This window comes from Chenopodium album, chromosome 8 (assembly GCF_948465745.1).
Source record: "Chenopodium album chromosome 8, dcCheAlbu1.1, whole genome shotgun sequence".
NCBI classification, from domain to species: domain Eukaryota; kingdom Viridiplantae; phylum Streptophyta; class Magnoliopsida; order Caryophyllales; family Amaranthaceae; genus Chenopodium; species Chenopodium album.
The window spans coordinates 26,600,960-26,606,959 of record NC_137841.1 but is presented as its reverse complement, the minus strand read 5'-3'; the positions used below and the strand labels follow the sequence as shown (position 1 = coordinate 26,606,959).

Genomic DNA, 6,000 nt, shown 5'->3' with positions numbered 1-6,000 from the left:
AGGAAAAATTCTCCAACTTCTCCACCTCTTCACCTATTCGAAATGGTTCAACCTAACAAGACTTTGAGAGAGTTTGGTGTCCCTCCACCATATCAAGAAGCAAGTGGGATTGCTACTCCCGCTATCAAAGCTAATTATTTTGAGATAAGGCCCACCCTTATCACCTTGATAGAGGGTCATCAATTCTCCGGGGCAAAGCATGAGGATCCCATCGCGCATCTTAAGAAATTCACACGGTATTGTAGCACCGTGAAGGTGAATGGGGTGACTCCAGAGTACATTCTCTTAAGCATGTTCAAATTCTCTTTAACGGGAAAGTCAAGTGATTGGCTAGAAAGGTTGCCTCCAAACTCATTAAATACATGGAATGAGGTGACTTCGACATTCCTTGGGAGGGTCATTCCTCTTGGGAAAACGGTGGAGTTGAGGTCAAAAATTTCAAACTTCCAACAAGACCCCGATAAGTCTCTCTATGATGCTTGGGAGAGATTCAATAGCTACCAACAACAATGCCGCCACCATGGCATAGACGATTGGATCTTGCTCTATGGGTTTTATAGAGGTCTTTTGAGAGAGGACCGAATATTGGTTGATGGAGCATCCGGAGGACCTATCATGAACAAGCCACCCACGGAGGCATCAAAGATCATAGAGGATGTAGTCCAAAACTACACCGATTGGAGCCCCGATGAGAGAAGCACTTCCAAGAAAGGAGGAAAGTATGAGGTAAATGCTATCAACATGATTAATTCAAAATTGGATGCTTTGTCTTCTAAATTTGATCAATTAGAATCTTCTTCCCTATCCCCTTCTGCGCATCATAATTCACATGCATCTAGTTCATTAAATGATAATATGTCAATACAAATGATGTCTTGTGATACTTATGGAAGTGATGATCATGTGACTTCGAAGTGTTATTTTCTAAATGATTCATGCTCCCCTTCCTCTTTCATGGAACAAGTAAATGCAATTAACAATGGTCAAACCAATCCTAGGTATGACCCTTATTCCAACACCTATAATGAGGGATGGAAACATCACCTTAATTTTTGTTGGAAAGAGGGCCAAACTTAAGGAAATGGTCTAGGCCAATATAGTGGCAAAATAAATGTTCAAAACAATAATCAAGGAAATTATAGGAACCAAGGTAATGGTAACTATGTGTCAAATAATCAAGTGAACCATCAAAATGACAATAGGTACCACCAAAAATGTCAATATTATTCTAATAATAATAACCCACCTGGTTTTAATGGAGGAAATAGACCTACCCTTGCTCTTATCCCTCACTCTAAATTCAAGCTCCCCCTCCTAAGTCAAGTCTAAAAATAATAATGAAAAAATTTGTTTATGCTCAAAGCAAGAAGACAAATGACTTAGAGGAGTATATCAAGCAAGTTCAAGTCCATAATTAGATGCTAGAAACTCAAATAACTCAACTAGTTAATGCTCTTAAAAGTAACAATTCTAGCACCTCTTTGCCTAGTCAAACCATAGATCCTACGGAACATTGTAATGCAATCATGACTAGATGTGGGACTAGCAATGATGAAACTCCACCAATGAGCTTGCAAAAATAGAGTGATAGTGAGGAGGTAAAAAAGGAAAAACAATGTGAGGTGTCTTAGTCATGTGAGGATGAGATGGTTGTCATGAGTGAGTCCACCACGATAATCTTAACCAAAAATTGTAGTGTAATTATCAAGAACCACTTTCCCACTAAACTAAAAGATCCCGGAAGTTTATCTATTCATTGCTCTATTAATAACATTTCTTTTGAAAATGCCCTATGTGATCTAGGAGATATTGTGAGTTTGATGCCTTTTTCTGTTTATAAGAAGCTTGGTATAGGTGGTTTGGTACCCACTAATGTCACTCTTCAACTTTCCGATCGATCCACCAAGTTCCCTAAAGGTAAGGTTGAGGATGTCCCTCTTAAGGTAGGTAATTTCATCATTCCGGAAGATGCTCTCACCCCTATCATCCTAGGTCGACCTTTCTTAGCAATGGGTGGTGCAATCATTGATGTAAGGGAAGGAAAACTCACATTGAACGTGGGTGATGATTAATTTTTTCTTACTATTGATCCCAAGAGAGGAAGTCCTTCCCCCACAAAAGATTGCATGACACTAGATGATATTAGCGATAATGATTTGCGTGATTTGAGAATGCTTTATGCTATCAATCCTCTTTTCAATCTCCATGAGTCAAAGCAAGGTTTGGATAGATTTGATGAGGTGATTGCCATGCTTGATTGCCTCAAGACAATGCTTGAAGAAGGTGAGCCTAGTGCTCACAAGGATGAAGAGGGTGACATCAAGGCTTCCAAGAAGAAGAGGAAAGGAAGAGCAAAGAGAAAAAGAAAGAAGAAGGATTCAAAGAAAGTTGATGAAAATGAACTTGGAGTAGGTGTTAGTCATGAAAACAATTTACTTTTGCCCAATATGGTAAGTTTTAATGATGAAAACAATGGTGACAACATGGTTTCGAACTTTATCCCACCTTGAGGATATTTTTCGAATTTACGTTAAGCTAGTGACGTTAAAAAAGCGCTTCCGGGAGGCAATCCGAGAATTTTAGTAGTGGTTTAAAAAAAACACAAAGTGCAAGTCTACCAACAACAACCAACACGAACAAAGGTACCAAGGAGGTTCAAACTTCAAAGAAGGCCCGATCCTTGAGATAGTCTTCTTTCTCCCCCTTTTTATGTGCTGTTATTGCTTAACATTGAGGACAATGTTTATGATAGCTTGGGGGGGGGGGGGGGAGTAATTTGCATGCCTTCTTGACATGTTGGTTTGTTTTGGTTGCGTTTGTTTTGGTTATTTCATCATTTCTCTAATATCCAAGGCCCTAAATCCAAATTTGCTTCCTTGAAATCCAAATTCTTATAATGTGAATATAAGTTTCCCCTTTTCTAGTTAGTATTGTGAATATTAAAAAAAAATGAAAAACGAAAAAATTGCCCAAGGATGAGACTTAAATGACGATATTTATGTGTTTTGCTTGTTTGACTCTTGAGTGATGAGTAAAAGTGTTGGGGTTTGGTGAGTCCGACTCAACGCGGAAACAAACCTTAAAACAAGACTGCACTCGCAATAAATAAAACCATAAACATAATTAAATTAATCACAAGATTAAGATAAAACGATTACCTTTGGAGCGTGTTTCGCCCAACCGGAAGGGGCTCTTACTTCGAAAGCAAGCCTCGAAATTACGACAGCCTCCAACAATAGTCCACCCACAACTCGACCACCGAAAACGGTCTAATGCCTTGGGGTTAGCAAGGCCCGACCAAAACCCGAGTAATTAATGAGTTAAAAGGTTTTCACAATGGTGATGCCTTTTTCAACTCTTACTCAAGTGTTTTTCCCAATACCCCAACTTGGGTATTTATAGGGAAATGCATGAGTGTGAAAAACTCTCCCATCAATGTGGGAGAATTTGATTTTCCAATTTATTTTAAATCTAAAGTAAAATTAATAATTAATCAAACTAGTAATAAATCAACAAGTGGCAAGCATACAAGGAGGAGTAGGTGAGGACCACTTGGAGGATGGGGGGGAGGACAAAACTTGCCCCCCACTCATGCTCTCATAACCGGCCACCTCCCTTTCTTCTCCTCCATTTGAGTTGCGCCACATGGCAGCTCACTTAGGCACTCTTGGTTTCCTTGTGGGCTGCCATGGGGTGGTTGTGAGGCTTCGGCCCACCTCACTTGCGCCTAAAAGCGTGGGCTGCTAGCTGCCACGGCCTAGCAAGCCACGCACCAAGTGTGCGGGCAGCTAGCTGCCACATGCTAGCATTGCCGCGCACACTTAGTGCGGGTTGCTACCTTTTTGCCGCGCCCCTACTAGCACTCGGTTTTACCGATGCTAGGGGTATTTCGGTCATTGTTGATTTATTATTATTTTTCACGTCTCGTCTTTTACTATTTTCGACTCGACTTTCGACGCTCGGTTTCGACGCTCCAAGCTCGAATTTCCGACGTCTAAATATTAATTACTCAGTCGATTTATTAATTAATTCCTAATGAATTCGTCGCTTCGGTTCGTTAGTTACTTTGGTGTGACCCGAAGGGTTCAGTCAAGATTAAGCTCTAATATTAATTAGGGGTGAATATGGTCTGGTTTGGTGTGGTTTGAGTTTAAACCAAACCAAACCGTAAAATACGGTTTAGTCAATTTTCCAAACCAAACCAAACCATATTAGTATTGAAACCAAACCAAACCAAACTGTAATAATGCGGTTTAGTGCGATTTGGTTTGCGATTAATGATGAGACGACATTTTTTCCTAAAAATTGTCAAATAATTAATAAATTTATAATAAAGTTCAAATAACTAGCCAAAGGGATTAAATTCTACTACAAATTTTTAATAAAAATAACAACCAACTAATCAAGTGCTAAGTGCTAACACAATAACACATAATAAAAATAATACATAAAAAATTAACAGTAAAAAAAAACATAATACATTTGTCTAGAAAAATAATTCATACTACATCATACTACATTATAGTTATATGACCTATTGAATTTTAAGTATTGATATTTGAGATTGAGTATAGAGTATAGTAGTATACTGACCGTATAGTCTTCTAATGGTTTTTCATGTTTTTTTTTTTTGTTTTTTTTATTTTTTTATAATATATAATAACTATTTTAATTTATTTAAAAATTATTTAAATATTAAAATGCGGTTTACTGGTTTACGGTTTGGTTTGGTTTATAATTTTTGAAAAACCAAACCAAACCGCAAACCGTATTTCCCAAAAAACTGAAACCAAACCGTATTTTTTCAAACCACAAACCAAACCAAACCGCTAAAATGCGGTTTGGTCTGGTTTGGTTACGGTCTAGACCAAACTGTGTACAACCCTAATATTAATTATGCATTAATATTACTGATCGGAAGCGGCCTCCACCCAGGCATTCCAATCACTTGACCTTACTGAATATATTAGCTTTCTAATAATTCTGAACCCACTAACGGAATAGTACACTTGTTCGAAGGATACCATTCCTTTCAATCTCCCACTTGTCCTTCCGGACAAGTGCGCATTTAGTGTACAACTGTTTTCCTATGTCGCTTAATGTCTCTTCATGAACTATAAGTTAAGATTAGTTGTCATCCTTATTACATCCAGAAGTGTTTCTTGATTCCGAGTCCGACTTTCAATAAACAGATGATTTCTAAAATCCATCCGAGCACGGCCATGCATTTTCACAGTCTCGCTCTACGAGAGGCCTTGTATACAACAAAGACATCTTCCCTATTTTAGTAGGGGGGCATTCCCAGTCTTGTAATGTAGCTCCTCTTACTGAGAGGACCTAGCCACTCGAGTGTTGCCATTATAATCCCCTATTATGGCAGACGTTTGACAACATCAAAGCGGACTAGTACTCAAACAAGAGAGCTCACAATACTCATGGTCGAGGAAATAGGTTCTGATAGCCATAATGAGAAGTATACTTATGAAGATTTTTAATCTCTTAAAGTATTCTCATAAGTCAATCCAATATGGTTCTAAACCAATACCTGTGCTAATGATTTATGACAATCATGTCCTCATAGCACAAGAAACGGTGTTATAAATCAGACTACACATTAATCTCAATTGGTCATTAATCGTCCACCGTTTAAATGACCTTGATTAGGGATAATTTTCGATTATAATATTCAATGTTCACTTAATAGGTGTTTCCTTACCAAGACTGGTCTTGATACCCTATTTTGAATATTCTCATAATCGAATGAACTCATTATTTAATCCTAAACCACAATTAAATAGCAAACGGAGTGATAAAATATTGCATGAAATTTATATTACTCCAAAACTTGAATGGTTTTTCTTAGTGTCTTACATTAAATGTTCAAAATTAACTAAAACACTAAACAAGGAAATAAAAGCCAGTCTCCTACATGCTTGATTCCCATTGCCTCAACGTGCTAGTTGTGCTTCACTTGAGGCAAAGGTTTATTTAGTAAGTGGA

The 6,000-nt window shown here is 37.9% G+C and overlaps 1 non-coding gene across 1 annotated transcript; it reads right to left on the bottom strand.

Annotated features, from left to right (window-relative positions):
- Window positions 1–425: 425 nt before the first annotated feature.
- Window positions 426–527, bottom strand: LOC145556965 (small nucleolar RNA R71). The gene has a single exon (XR_014092053.1). It is a non-coding gene; the product is annotated as a small nucleolar RNA R71 (small nucleolar RNA).
- Between the last annotated feature and the right edge of the window lie 5,473 nt (window positions 528–6,000).